The sequence below is a fragment of the Canis aureus genome, chromosome 22, assembly GCF_053574225.1.
Source record: "Canis aureus isolate CA01 chromosome 22, VMU_Caureus_v.1.0, whole genome shotgun sequence".
NCBI classification, from domain to species: domain Eukaryota; kingdom Metazoa; phylum Chordata; class Mammalia; order Carnivora; family Canidae; genus Canis; species Canis aureus.
This window is the reverse complement of record NC_135632.1, coordinates 32,092,679-32,107,644: the sequence shown is the minus strand read 5'-3', so window position 1 is coordinate 32,107,644 and position 14,966 is coordinate 32,092,679. Positions and strand designations below refer to the sequence as shown.

The window sequence follows — 14,966 nt, the reverse complement described above, 5'->3', positions numbered from 1 at the left end:
TAATGATCTATCATCAGTAAAATCCCATATATCTTTTATCTTTTCATTTTTTGCCATTTTATCTTAATGGAAATTTGGTTGTCTCTGAGGATGCTGTGTTTACTGTAGCCTTCTCAAGTAATGGCTGCTTTTGTCCTACTACTTTCTCACTTCTAGGCCTGAGGGATTGGATAGGTGTCCTCTTTGCCTTTTATTGATGCTTTTAGACCATTTTCCTCCTCCTCCCCTTTTTCTTCCACTCTGAATCCAATATCATCAAACTATATCAACCACTATCTCTCATTCACTGAGTTTAGATCATGAGGTAGTTCTCCAAATTTCTTTATGATTTTAGATTCTTGTCAACTATCCCTCTCTCTAATATGATTCTTTTTTTATAAGATTTTTATTTATTTATTCATTCATGAGAGACACAGGGAGAGAGAGAGGCAGAGAGAGAGGCAGAGACACAGGCAGAGGGAGAAGCAGGCTCCATGCAGGGAACCTGACGTGGGACTCAATCCCAGGTCTCCAGATCAGGCCCTGGGCTGAAGGTGGCACTAAACCGCTGAGCCACCTGGGCTGCCCTCTAATATGATTCTTATGCCCTAATGATTCATATATATTTAATATATAGCTGATTCTTTCAACTTTCTGATCTTTTATTTCCTTGATTTTATCTCTTCCAAAAAATCTTGTCTTCCATTCTACCTCAGCCATTATTTCTCATTATCATATTCTAGACCTTGTTTTAATTAATAACCATAAGTCTTTCATACTCTCAACTTCATGCCTTTCCTCTCTCACTACCATCTTGAAAATTTTCCAGTTCATTTCCTCTAATAGCCCAATTTAAAAGGGTTTCCAAGACCTCCCACTCTACCACAAAACTCCAATGCATTGAACATATTATTTTTCTTCTCTTGCTCAATTCCTTGATGTCCTTTTTCTCCTCCTTATCAGGGTAAAAATTATACATTCTTTATAATCACTCCTTTGCATACATCTTCATCTCCTTTGCCTGTATCTTGGTAAAAAAAATATAACCCTGGTGAATTTTGTCTTTTTCATTACTCCAAACTTATGCCCATGTCTAGCTGAACATGGCTAGAAAAAAATTCACAACCACATTGGCTAGCCTCATTATAAATTCATGATTAGAAATCACAAATAGGCCTTTAATGCTTTCAGGCAAACATAAATTCCTTATCCATTATTCTCCTACTCTTCTAGATGATTATGTCACCATCTCTGTCTCCTTAAAGCTCCAACATCTCCTCCTCCATTTTTGGTCTATGGTGATGATTTTGCTTTTGGCCTCACTAAAAACGTGAAAGCACTCAGAAGAGAACTGCCACTGACTCTACCACCACCTCTATCTACTTACCAACATCTGAATTCATGTCCTATACTTTCCCTTTGCCTATCTCAGCTCTTCTCTCCACTTGAGTACTTGATTCCATATCCTTTTGCTCCAGCATCACTCAGCAGTTCCTTCTTCTCTTGCCAATATCATCAATATTTCCTCTCTCTATGGGATTGTTCTCATTTGTTGTTTCTCAATTATAAAAACCCTCTTCTTGGAGGGTGGGAGGGTGGGAAAAATGGGTGAAGGGGAGTCGGAGATACAGGCATCCAGTTATAGGATGAGTAAGTCATGGGAATAAAGGGCATAGCACAGTGTATATAGTCAATGGTATTGTCATAGTGTTGTGTGGTGACAGATGGGAGCTACACTTGTGGTGAGCAGAGCATAATGTATACAGAAGTTGAATCACTATGTTATATACCCAAAACCATTGTAACATTGTGTGTCAACTATATTATAAACAAAACAAAACTCTCTTCTTGATGACACATTCACCAACACTTGGTACCCCACTTCTTTGCTTCCCTTTGGAGCAAAGGTCCTCTAATATGATTTGAGCTTATTGACTCCAATTCTTCTTACATTTCCTTAAACCACTCTAGTCAGGTTTTTGGCCTCATGACATCACTGAAGCCACTCTCGTCGATATAAGCAATGACTTCTACATGGCTACATTGAATGGTCAATTCTCAGTATCTATTTTATTTGATCCAATAGTGTCATCTGACCTAGTTGAAAGCTCTTTCTAGCACTTTGTTCATTTGGTTTCCAGGCCTCTACATTACCTTGCCTTTTTCTCTACCTTAGCAATTGCTTTATTTTAATCCTCTTCTCTGGTTCTTTCTCTTTCTCTTTTTAATGTTACAGGGCCCCAGGGCTAAGTCCCTTGATTTACTTTCATCCTTTTTGAGCTCATTGAGTCTCATGGATTTAAAAACTATTTATATACCAACAAGTTCCAATATATTTCTAGATTGGACCTTTCTCCCAAACTGCAGACTTGTATTTCCAATCTGTCTAAAATAGACTTTCTGATTTTCCTCCCGCATCCCAAACTTCCTCCATCTCTGGCCTTCCCTGATCACAGTTGATGACAACAACTCCAAGTATCCTGTGTCTCAGGCCAAAAACCTTGGCATAACTCTTTTCTCTTTTTCTTAACCATGTGCAATTTATCAGCAAATACCGTGGACTTCATCTTCAAAATAAATGTGGAATTTGACCAGTTTTACCACTGCCATTTCTCACTACTACTGCCTAGGTCTGCGTCACCATCTTTCACTGAGATTACCACAATAACATCCTAACAGATATTACTTATTCCTTTTAGATACAGCAGCCAAAGTTATCCTCTTAAAATGTAAATCAGATCATGTCACTCTTTTTAAAGCCATGCAGTAATTCATTCAACATATGAATTAAAATCCTCATGATGACCCACTTACATCTCTGATCTCATTTCTCAGTCTTTTCTTCAAATCATTTACTCTACTGCAGCCACATTGATTTTCTTGTTTCTCGAACAAGCCATTTGCCTTTTGTCTTAGTGTTTTTGCATGGGTTCTGCTTTCTGCACAAATGTCCCTTTCTCAGAAATTTGCATGGCTGACCTCCAAGTCTCTGCTCAAATGTCATCTTTTCAAAAGGACCTAGTGAATCTACTTAAAATTTCACTTCTCACTCCCAAAACCCTTATCCCATTCTACTTTTCCTTTTTTTTTCATAGGATTTATCTTCTGTCATAGTATGTAATTTACTTATGTATTATATTTAATATCTTGGTTTTTCTCCCCTGCTATAATATAAGTTCCAAAGGGCAGAAATCTTTGTCTATCTTGATCATTGATATATTGCAAGGGCCTAGAACAGTTCTTGGTACATAATAGTTGCTCAGTAAGTATCTGTTGAATAAATAAATGAATCCTAATTTCTAGATGTGTCTTACTTTGTTAGGTGTCCCTTCTTTTTCCAATCAGCCAAGGTGAAGGGGATGAAGTCAAATGTAAATAAACAGGATTATTTCCTCCAGAGATGGGGTAAAGTAGGTTCTCTAAGAAGAAACTTTTCTCTAAGAAAGTAGAATAAAGGTAGAAGGGAAATAATGAGCACATCTGTAAAGATAGGATCATGAAAGTGTTGAATAACCAGTAGGCTATGGGGCTTGGGGCAAATCTTAGAAGTTGGACTAAATGAGATTGATGACTCCTTCCAAATTTAGCATTATACAATACTTGAATACTCCCAAGAGTATGGATGCCTGGATGAGATTTCTAATGGTGTTCGGGAAAATTCTCCTCTTGCTCCTTATCCATTTAATAGTTTTATCTTCAACTTTAGAGACTTAGAACTTAATAAAGTTATCAGAAGACATATACCGAGAGAGGTAATATACAAGATTGTAGAATCAAGGATTAAGGACATTTCAGTGGACTCCAATAATGGACCAAAACAAATAAGATAAAACTTAACAAAGATCAATCTAAAGTCCAGCATTTGGGGGTAAAAAAAAATCAATTGTGCAAGTGCAGAATGAAGGAAATGAGGCTTGACAGCAAATTATGTGAAAAAGACTTAAGGGTTTTAGTTGATTAAAGATCAATATGAGCCAACAGTGTGATGTCCTAAAAACAAAACCAAAACTTCTCAAATGTAATCTTGGGCTACATTTGTAGAAACATAGGCCTGGATGTATAGTAAGCTACATAATAGTCACAGGGTACTTCACATTATGGAGAGGATGGGTAAAATGTTTTGTCTTTAATCTCAAGTTTTTTACTTAGTTGAGGTTGTCCCATTTTAAGAGGAGCATTGACAAACAGGCAAAATGCTGAGGACATCAGAAATGCTGGGTTCTTTCAAACTACATTTATTAAGGGCAGATATTATTCCTGGATGTAGTGAATAAGCACACCAAAATCCATGCCATCTGGAGTAGTCAAAGAAAGTGAGGATAGTTTAGTTTTAAAAAGCTAATACATATATTTATTTGATAATGTATTCTATCATAAAACAGAAATACTTTAAGATATTTAGTTATTGTGCAAATTTTGAGCAGTACAAGAAATTGGAAAGAAGCCAAAAAAATTTTCTTCGTGGTTACCCTATTCACGGATAACCACATTTTTGCACACTACTTTTACTCCATGCAAAATTTCCAGAATCCAAAGAAAGTGTGAAAGTGTGCATGAATGGCTTATGTGGGCCAAATCTGAAGTGAGGTTTTTCACTTCCATCCACAGTTGACTGACTGGTCAGAACTAATTTTAGGGTTCACAGTACTATCAAGGATGCTGGGAAATATGATGTAGCTTTGTCCCAGAAGAAAAGAGAATGGTGTTTCTTGTATAATCACAACTCTCTTTTGAGACCTGGTTACTCTAGTTGGCTTTGTTTTGATTATGATTCAGTGTATCTGCTATTAGAAATATCATTCTTGGAGCATCTGGGTGGCTCAGTGGTTAAGCGTCTGTCTTTGGCTCAGGTCGTGGTCCCAGGGTCCAGGGATCGAGTCCTGCATTGGGCTCCCTGCATGGAGCCTGCTTCTCCCTCTGCCTATGTCTCTGCCACTCTCTCTGTGTGTCTCTCAAGAATAAATAAAATCTTAAAAAAAGAAATATCATTCTTTACTTGAAATTATTTTTGGATCAGAACTAGTTTAGTTTACTGTTCTCCTTTTTTATAGTTGCCATTTTGTCTTTCTAGCTTTTACACTGAATTTTGTTCAGGTGATTTTTTTTGACTCTTGGGTTAGATGAGTATTTAACTTCCTAATTTTCTTCACATGATCCTGACTTTTTTTGTTTGTTTGTTTTACCTATATTCCATTAGGTGTAGCCTAGTAGAAAGTGCACTGCTGTCTGAGCACTTGAGATTGTTTTGATCAGAGCAGGAAGGTAGAAATCTGCCCTTCTGTCTACCTCAAATGCCTTCCTTTTAAGACTTCCTCAATTCCTTTTAAGACTTCAATTGTCCTGTACTAATGTCTTCTCTCACATACAGTTTCAACTCATTGCTTTTAAAGAGCAGCAGCTTCATTCTTTTCTATAGCTCTGTTTTTGTCATGATTTTTCTATGTTCTGATCTCTGATCCCTTTTAGTCTCTAGATAGGCTTGTTTAACTACATCCCTTCATGCACCACAGAATCTCTCTGCTGGATTTAGTTTCCTTAAAACTACATGATGCTTTGGGAAATCCCAAACCTTGCAAAGTATCATTTAATAGAGGATAACTGAAGCATCTTGACTCAAAGATAAAGTTTTAAAAACTTCTTTTCACTGGTAGGTACAAGAGATATTTCTTGTTTCCAAAACAGTTTGGCAGGTTAATAAATTAACAGGTTATTTTTTACCAAAATAGTGATAATTGGGTAATTGGCCTATGATACTTCGGAAATAATTTCAGGATAATATATTATATATACATATTTGTGTTCATTTTAATCCATTCACCAAAGATAGTTGCTGGATCACACCCTCCAGAAATGGTTAGCCAGCATTTAATCCAGAGGCCACACTGCAGAAATGGTTACTCTAAGTATTTTACTATGCAGATTTCTGATCAATACAACAGGCTTTGTTAATGAGTATAAGTTAGAAATGGACTTTCATTGGTAAACTTAGTGGTCAAGATGTAGGGATTATCTAGAAGATACTCTCTATCCATGCATGAATAGGGCAAGGCTAAAATTCATGTAAGACATACTGTTATGCCTGTGCTAGTTGTTTTTAATCAACACCCATTCTGATGGGGTAAATGCTTATTTTTTAAAGATTAAATAAATAAATATTTGAGAGAGAGAGAAGGAGAGACGTAAGGAGGTGAAGGACAGAGAGAGAGGGAGAGAGAATCCCCAAGCAGACTCCCTGCTGACTGTGGAGCCCAACACAGGGCTTGATCCCAGACTCTGAGATCATGACACTCAACTGAGAGCACCCTGTAGCATTTTTTAAAAAGATTTTATTTATTTATTTATTTATTTATTTATTTATTTATTTATTTATTCTTGAGAGAGCCAGAGAGCAGAGGAAGAAGCACAGGAAGAGGGAGAGGGAGGGGGAAAGAATCTCAAGTAGACTTGGGGCTGAGTGTGGAGCTAGATGCAGGACTTGATCTCACCAGCCTGAGATCATGATGTGAGCTGGAACCACGAGTCAAATCTTTAACCAACTGAGCCACCCAGGTTCCCTCCCCTGTTTTGTTTTGATATTAGATAGTAGTTTGAGCATTGCTTCTTGGAACAAGGATATGAATGAGAGACACCAGGGGTGCTGGAAGTGGAGCCCATTTAAGATTAGCTTTCTCTCTCTCTGCCCCTCCCTCCCACTCATATGCTCTCTTTCTATCCTTATAAAATAATAATAATAATAATAATAATAATAATAATAATAGAGTGAGAGAGCCCAGCAGTCAGTACCCTTAGAAATGGCACAGTCACTGCATTTGGTTATAGGGTTACACAGTGGTCAATCAACACAACTGTATGCAGCAGCCCTGAAAAGGGCTTTAGGTTATGATTCCTAGGCAGTCTTATATTAAGTCATTGATTAGAAAGATTCTTGGTTGTCTGACTCTACTTGAGGGTTAGTTGAGTCCTGGTGTTTGATTTTTGGCACATTTGGCTTGGGTAAGCCTCTCCCACAAGGTGCTGTCAGATTTTCTAAAAAGACAGAGAGTTGGGATTTCATCCTGTTTAAAGAACAGGATACATGATTGTCTTGGGACTGCCTGCTAATTAAATGGCAGGATTCCATCAGACATTTGCCTTCTTTGCTACTTTGTAACAAGATTGTAGAGAGATCTGGAACCATCTTTTGCCTCTAACGAGGAGCTTTCAACCTGTAGTACACTTTGCATAGGTAAAATTCAAGATGTCCATGGTGTTGGATATGAAAATGGATTAGGGTTTTTCCTTACTAACTCTAACTGAAATAAGACTTTCCTTCAGTTATAAGTGTAGGCAACACATCCTGGTGTTACTAACTTCCTTTGTCACTAATAGAAATCACATTTATTTTCATCACATATAACTTTTATTGCAGATATCCCAATGTGCCATTTCATCTCACCTTTACCTTGCAATTATAGTGATAGCAGATCCACTAGTAGGTCTATTTTTAATTTGTTAATAGAGAATTCTATGTATTTTTATATCACAGGTATTTAAAAATATTTCAACAACTGTATTTCAATGTAGTTTGTTTTCTTTTTAATTCCTATGCTTTTTGTCTTATACATTTAACATGTTATTCTGAGGAGACACAACAATGATGCAGAATTTCTGCTTTTTTAAGGCAATTGTTATTTACAAAAAAAAAAAAAAAAGCCTACTAGTTATTTACGACTGAATTGATTTAGGTTAGTTCCCAACAAAGTGGACAGGTGGTGCAAGAATAAAGTCAATGGGAAAAATGTGGTAAGGAATTAACACCATTATCCACCATGCAGTTTGGGTGATTCTAAGCTGGCCAGCACCATGGCAAATTTTGAAAATCAGAGGCAATATCTCTGCAGATATGGCATAGCTAAGTTCTGAGAGGTTGTGCAAGACCTGGCCCATTGGGTGGAGAGGAGGAGGATGGCATTCCTCTACTTTCTTTTCCCACTGTACAATCTTGTTTTTATATTTCCCTTCAATTTTTTTCATGATAATTTTAAACAACACCATGTAAACATACTAATTTAGATATTTTTGAGAAAGTGTCACTTTTGGAAAATACTCTTAGAGGGAGCAAGTATACCCCATTCTCTGTCCCATTCTGTCTGTTTCACTTCTGGACATTCTGGGAAATAAGTAGAATACAAAGGACTATAGAAAATGACTTCCAAAATGATTTTAATTTTAGAGAATGGTCTTTCCTTTTTCTCAAAAAACTACTTTATCTTGGTGTACATTTCTACAGTAGTCATCACTATAAATACTAGGTAAGGAGTTAAGTTAGGTAGTTGAGGATGATAACAAAAGCTAAAAGAAAATTTCTCTTTATTTTAAAATTATATATAGTTCAGTAATTTTCAAAATTTTTTGAAATTTTTTTTGACCTATAGTCAGAAACGCATTTCACATCCTGAGCCAGTACACACGCATACATGCGCGCACACATGCTTGGAACAAAACCTTTGGGAATCAATACTTAATCCTTATTTCCATTTCCATTCCATTTCTTTCTTTGCCATTTTATTCCATATTTTTCATTTAGAAAAAATGCTAGTATAGCAGAATCTGAAGCTTGAAAAAAAATATTGGCTTAAGTGGGGTTTGTACCTTAAATTTCTAAACACAGTTCAGAAATAACACACTATACTTTCTCCTACCTTCTCCATAGCACTTATCATTGTGAAACAAAACTAAGTGAGGGGATTGTGGGGGACCTAACATTAAGAGCTTACTACGTGTTGATAACATTATATTTGTTTTGTTCTCTTTTCTACTCCTCTGAACAGTCTTCAGGAATAGAAAAACCTAAACTTCATAATGGCTGAACTTTTTATTTATTTTCTTTTTCACTTATGTATCCATAGTACCTAAAAGAATGACTGGTATATATTAGGAACTCAATCGCTATATTAGTTAATTTTATTGTCTCAAATTTAAGGAAAGAAAACTGAAGCTCAGAAGGATTGGTGACTTGCTCAATGTCTCAGGGATTGTAGGGGGTGGATCTGGGCTTAATAGAATCTGTCCAATTCCCAAGTCATGGGATGTGTAGTGAGAAGTGTAGAGTCAGCCTGTTAATTTGACTTTATGCATACAAGATGGTATTGTGTACAAGGAAGTTTGGTGTGGTAGGTTAACACCCTGTTTTAGAGTAAGATCTGGTCCTGAAGGCTTGGGCCGTTTTTATATTTTTGATTATTCATTCATGCTGAGTCAGAACCAAGATCATAGGAATATTTTGGTCACAGGTCATACATTTTTTTTAAAAAAGATTTTATCTATTTGAGAGAGATAGAGAGAGAGTGAGAGCATGGGCGGGGGCGGGGAGAGGAGCAGAGGGAGAAGCAAACTCTGCTGATCAGGGAGCCTGACATACGGCTAGACCCAGGACCCCGAGACCATGACCTGACCTGAAGGCAGAGGGTAACTGACTGAGCCAGCCAGGTGCCCCAACAAGTCATGCATTATGACTAGAAACTTTTTTTCATCATCAACAAAACAATCACAGCTAGCCATTCTGCTGACTTTGTTGGATTCCATCAGGTAAACACAATCTGAATCAACCAAGAGTTAAATCTATTTACTTGAAGACAGGCAAACCCTTAGTGCTCTTCTACAAGTTCTAACCTGATGGTGTGGAGCCCCTGGGATAAAGTCATAGTTGGTTCTTTACGAAGGCAGAGACCTTCTCTAAATCTAGATCACATAGATTTCCAAATAAAATCATTCTGGCTGGGTCACCTGGGAGGCTCAGTCAGTTGGGCATCTACCTTGGGCTCAGGTCATGATCCCAGGGTCCTGAGATTTAGCCCCACATCGGGCTCTCTGCTCAGCAGGATATCGGCTTCTCCCTCTCCCTTTTCCCTGCCTCCCCACTCGTGGTCTCTCTCTCTCTCTCTCTCTCTCAAATAAATAAGTAAAATCTTTAAAAAAAACCTCATTCTGGCCAAGAGAGACACTGAGCCAAATTAACAGTACCCCTCCCCCTACGTCTCTCCAAAGACCTTGGCAATAGGCTTTCTCAGATAGAGGTGGTACAGCTGTTGTCTGAGGTAGAACTATCACCCTACTGCCTAACAATGACTAGCTCACCACCCCAGCAACAGAGGAGCCAACAAGACTAAGACATTTAACAACTAATCATGGAGCTCCAGGAAGGAGACAAAGCTGCCTAGCAACTCCCCAAACAGAATTGCCTTTAACCATGTGAAAAGAATTTGATTAATGGATTCAGAGAGTTTGGCGGTAACCATTGACATCCAAGCATAGAGTATGTTTGTAGGAATGTGAGGCTGGCAAGTTGTTTCAGGCTGAGATTGGGGTTTGAGCCATGGAGGAGGACACTTGAAGCAGAGTGATTTGTGTCTTATATCTTTAAAGATGGATTCTCAGTGACTTTTTAAAAAGATTTTAATTATTCATAAGAGACACACAGAGAGCTGCAGAGACATAAGCAGAGGGAGAAGCAGGCTCCCTGTGGGGAACCTGATGCAGGACTCGTTCTCAGGGCCCCAGGGTCATGCCCTGAGCCAAAGGCAGCCGCTCAACCACTGAGCCACCAAGGTGCCCCTCCCAGCTGTGGTCAGACTCAGTGAGTGGGTAGCAAACTGGAAGGCAGGTTGTACATTTTTGGATATTGGGGCCATTAAGAGCAGAATGTTATGTTCACTGGTCGATGTATATCATTCTTAGTGATAAAATCTTTGGGAAAAATTAATGAAGTCTGGTGAATACAAAATGCATGTAAAAGCACTTGAGTTTTCATAAAGGCATATTTTCACTGAGTTGTGTTGGACCATGGAGTCATCCTTTTCCACTGCAGGGGGTTACACATGAGTTAGAGATCAGAGGCTCTGGCACACTTTGGCCAGTCTTTTCTGAGCTCAGTAAGGATTTATCTCTGGTTTTTGCCTGGTTTAGTAAAAAAAGAATGAATGCCTCAATAGTTGCTCAGCATTTACAGATGGAACTTCTGAGCCATTCCATTTTGTCTGCCTGTTCCAAGCACTGCTTCTGGACCTCCTATACCTTATTAATTTGATGCAATATGTACCTCTTTCTTACTTGCATAAAAAAACCCCAACGCATGGGGGTGGCTTGGGTGGCTCGGTCTAATTTCAACTCAGGACCTGATCTCAGGGTCCTGGGATGGAGCCTACATCAGGCTCTACACTCAGCAGGGAGTCTGCTTGTCTTTCTCTCTTTGCTTCTCCCACTGCTCATGTTCTCTTTCTCAAATAAATAAATAAAATCTTAAAAAAACACAAAACCCCAAACTCTTTGTAACAACCTCCTATTTGGTTTGTCACACATTGGTATCACACTACCATGTGATAGTGTTGCCAATTTTAAAGTGTCTTAAATATTTGTGTCTATTTATCAGAGATTTTCAGAGGTTTTTGAACTATTTTTATGAACCCTGGGATACTTACAGGAATGTATAGTGTTTCTATTCATTTCTCACATATATGGAGTTAGTTTATTTATTTTTGGCCAGTTAGCCCTGCTTTACTTGTTTGGCAATTCTTCATGAATTTAAATTTCATCTCCAGCTCTGAGTTTTCCAGAAGCAAACTCAAAAAAAAAAAAAAAAAACAAAAAAAGGGTGCTTCCTTCCTTTAGTTTATATACTGACAAATTTTGTCAATGCAGTGCAGTTTTACAATTTAAGAAATTATAATTTTGGAGAGCTATTCCTCCATTTTCTCTGTTATTTTGTTTTTTCACATGCAAAGCTCATTTTCCCCTAAGGATGCCAACTTATTTAGATGAATTTTCACCATTTTGATAGGATATTTCTTTTTTATACAATAGCCTTAATAAAGAAATAAATTTTTGATTGGATATGCCTGAAAACAACATTAGGCTTTTTTATGTTATTTTAGCATTGGAATGTGAAAGAAAGTGGTAAGAAATACTTGTCTGTACAATGGCTCATTGATTAAGTATTTTGATACTGATAAGCATTGTTGACCCTGTTATTCCAAGGACACTATTTTAGTCTGTTTGGGCTGCTTTAACAGAACGCAACACACCAGGTGGCTTATAAACAATAGAAATTTATTTCTCATAGTTCTGGATACTTGGAAGTTTAAGGTCAAGGTGCTAGCAGATTTGGTGCCTGTTGAGAACGTACTTCCTAGTTCATAAACAATTATCTTCTTGTCATGTTCTCATATGGTGAAAGGGACAAGGGAACTCTCTGGATTCTTTTATATAAGGTCTCCATCCTCATGATCCAGTCAATTCCCAGAGGCCCTGCCTTCTAATACCATCACATTGGGTGTTAGTACTTTACATATGAATTTTGGGGGACAAACATCCAATCTATAGTATATACTAATATTGACTTTATGTAGTGTTACTAATTTTGTTTAAGCAATCCTTTGGCACATTTGCCATCACTAAATTATTGTAGCAGTTTTAAACTTAAAAAAATTGAATTTTCTCCATATTTGACATACTTTATCTCATAATTATCAACTATAGTAGGAATTATTGCGTCCATTTTACAGGCGAGAAAACTAAGGCTCAGAGAAGTTAGTAACTTTTCAAAGGTCTCTGACCCAAGTCAAGATTTAGTGCAAGAATGAGATTGAGTTCATTTGAATTTACTCTTTCAAATCTCTTTAAAAAAGCATAACAATCATGTTCATTTTGACAGGTTTTCATGATAGTAATTTTTAATGGTTTCATTTAGAAAGACTGTATGTAGTTGTTACCTAGACAATTATAGGCTTCTTCAGAGGGCCTATATGTAGCAGATGCTCCCAGTGTCTCATTCTTATCCCCTTGGCGCTTATTATGTCCAGGCACACAGCTAACCTCCCATTACTAGCACATGTATGTCTTTATAGGCAACAGGTACTGGGAATTCATGCCCTCCCCCTCCCTTGATGTGTTCATTATTGTCTTCTATATGCCAAATGTATATGTGTACCTTCCCTCCCACCCCAAAATCCATATGTTGAAACTCAATGCCCAATGTAATGGTATTAGGAGGTGGGACTTTTGGAAGGCACTTAGATCATGAGAGTGAAGTCCTCTATAAAAGACACCCCATAGAGCTCCTTCTGCGATGTGAAGAATAGCTAGAAGGCACTATCTAGGAACCTGAAAAAGTGCTCTCACCAGACTGAATTTGCCTGGGTCTTGATCTTGGACTAGTCTCCAGAACTATGAGGAATATATTTGTTGTTTATGAGCCACCCAGTTTATGGTATTTTATTACAGCAGCCCGAACAGAATATGCCATTCACTTTCTTCTCTTTCCTGTTTTACTTCCCTTCTCCATTAGTGGTATTTTTTTTTTTTTTTTGGATCACCTCCGAATGAACTACTTTCCCTTGAATCTTTATTTCAAAATATGTTTCTGGGATAACTCAAACTAAGACACCACCTTACCTATTTGTTATGGATATTGGAAGTAAACCTAGTAAACCTTATGGCCTGTAGCATCCAATCTCAGGTTGGGGCCCTCTCATTCTGGAATTTACAAAGATGGCTTCTCATTTGCCTGGCCAGTTGTCTGTTCCTTGCTTTTGCCTCCTTATCTATATTTTATTTGACTGCAGACTAGAATTCCCAGTTCCCTGCTCTGACTCTTTCCTTCCTTTTTAAAAAATTTTTGATTTTTGGCAATGCATTTGGGGCTGACTCTCTGGTTAGTCACCTTATCTACCTAATCTCTTGACACTGAGCATTACTTCCATATATTAATTATCTATTGTTGCATAACAAATTACTACAAATCTTAGTAGCTTATGATAATAAACATTTGTTATCTTACAGTTTCTGCAGGTCAGGAATCTGGGTGCAGCTTAGCTGAGTGCCTCTGGCTTAAGTTGACAGTTAAACTGTCAGCTAGAAGTGTGGTCTCATATGAAGGTTTGATTGAGGGAGATCTGCTTCCAAATTCACTCATGTAGTTGTTGAAAAGCTTTGGTTCCTGGCCATACAGTTCTCTCCACAGGACTGCCTCATGACATGTGTATTAGTCTACTTGGGCTGCCATAACAAAATACTGCAGCCCGGGTAGCTTAAATGCCAGACGCTTATTTTCTCACAGTTATGAAGGCTAGACGTCCATAGTCAAGGTCTTGACAATTTTAGCTTCTGGTGAGAGTGCTCTTCCTGGCTTTTAGACAGTGGCCTTCTCACCATGTCCTTACATGGCCTTATTCTGTGCATGTATGGAGAGAGAGATTCTGATGTCTCATCTTCTTTTTATAAGGACACCAGCCTTTATGTCCTCATTTGACCTTAATTACTTCTCTAGGGGTCCCATCTCCAAATACCATCACATTAAGGGTTAGGACTTCAACATACAGACTTTGGGAGAGACACATTTCAGTGTGTGACACAAGGTACAGGAGACAGTGAGAGAGCAAGTGAGAAAAGCATCCATAATGGAAGCCATAGCCTTTTCTAATCTCATCTTGAAGGTGACATCCCATCACTTCTGCTGTGTTCTATGTGGTAGAAGTGAGTGCATAAGTTTAACCCACGCTCAAGAAGAGAAATTTAAACAAAGGTGTGAATTTAGTAGGTGAAAATCCTTAGGAGTATACAGGAGAAACTCTCTTGCTTTACTCACACACATAATACTTATGACACTACATACATGGGTCTTGTTTCCCCCACACACCAAGGCAATTCTCTGTGACATCAGCTGGATGTCCTACACTTTAATTCAATTTAATTCTGACTTGCTAGAGTTAGTGCAGATCCCGTACGTTAAGGGCTAAATCCACAAGACTGCTCTCAACTTCAAATACCAATAGTGAGTAGTAAGTTCCCAGGTTACCCACAACTTCTGTATGATTTGGTTACAAAAGAAGTTCCCACAGCCCCCTCCTTGGAGTTGATCATTTGCCAGAATAGCTCACAGAACTCAGGGAAACAATTACATTTACCAGTTTATTATATAATGAAGGATATGATAAAGGATACCTGTGAACAGT

The 14,966-nt window shown here is 37.9% G+C and overlaps 1 protein-coding gene across 4 annotated transcripts in view; it reads right to left on the bottom strand.

Moving 5' to 3' along the window:
- Positions 1–13,906, bottom strand: part of UBE2E2 (ubiquitin conjugating enzyme E2 E2) — a 469,097-nt gene extending 455,191 nt beyond the window's left edge. For 2 of the 4 annotated variants that reach the window (XM_077865380.1, XM_077865382.1), the window contains exon 1: positions 13,793–13,886. The gene's annotated coding sequence lies outside the window, so the exon portion shown is untranslated. Of the gene's footprint in view, positions 1–13,792 lie in introns of all 4 variants that reach the window. The other 2 variants (XM_077865379.1, XM_077865383.1) reach the window with 2 other exon arrangements.
- Positions 13,907–14,966: the final 1,060 nt, after the last annotated feature.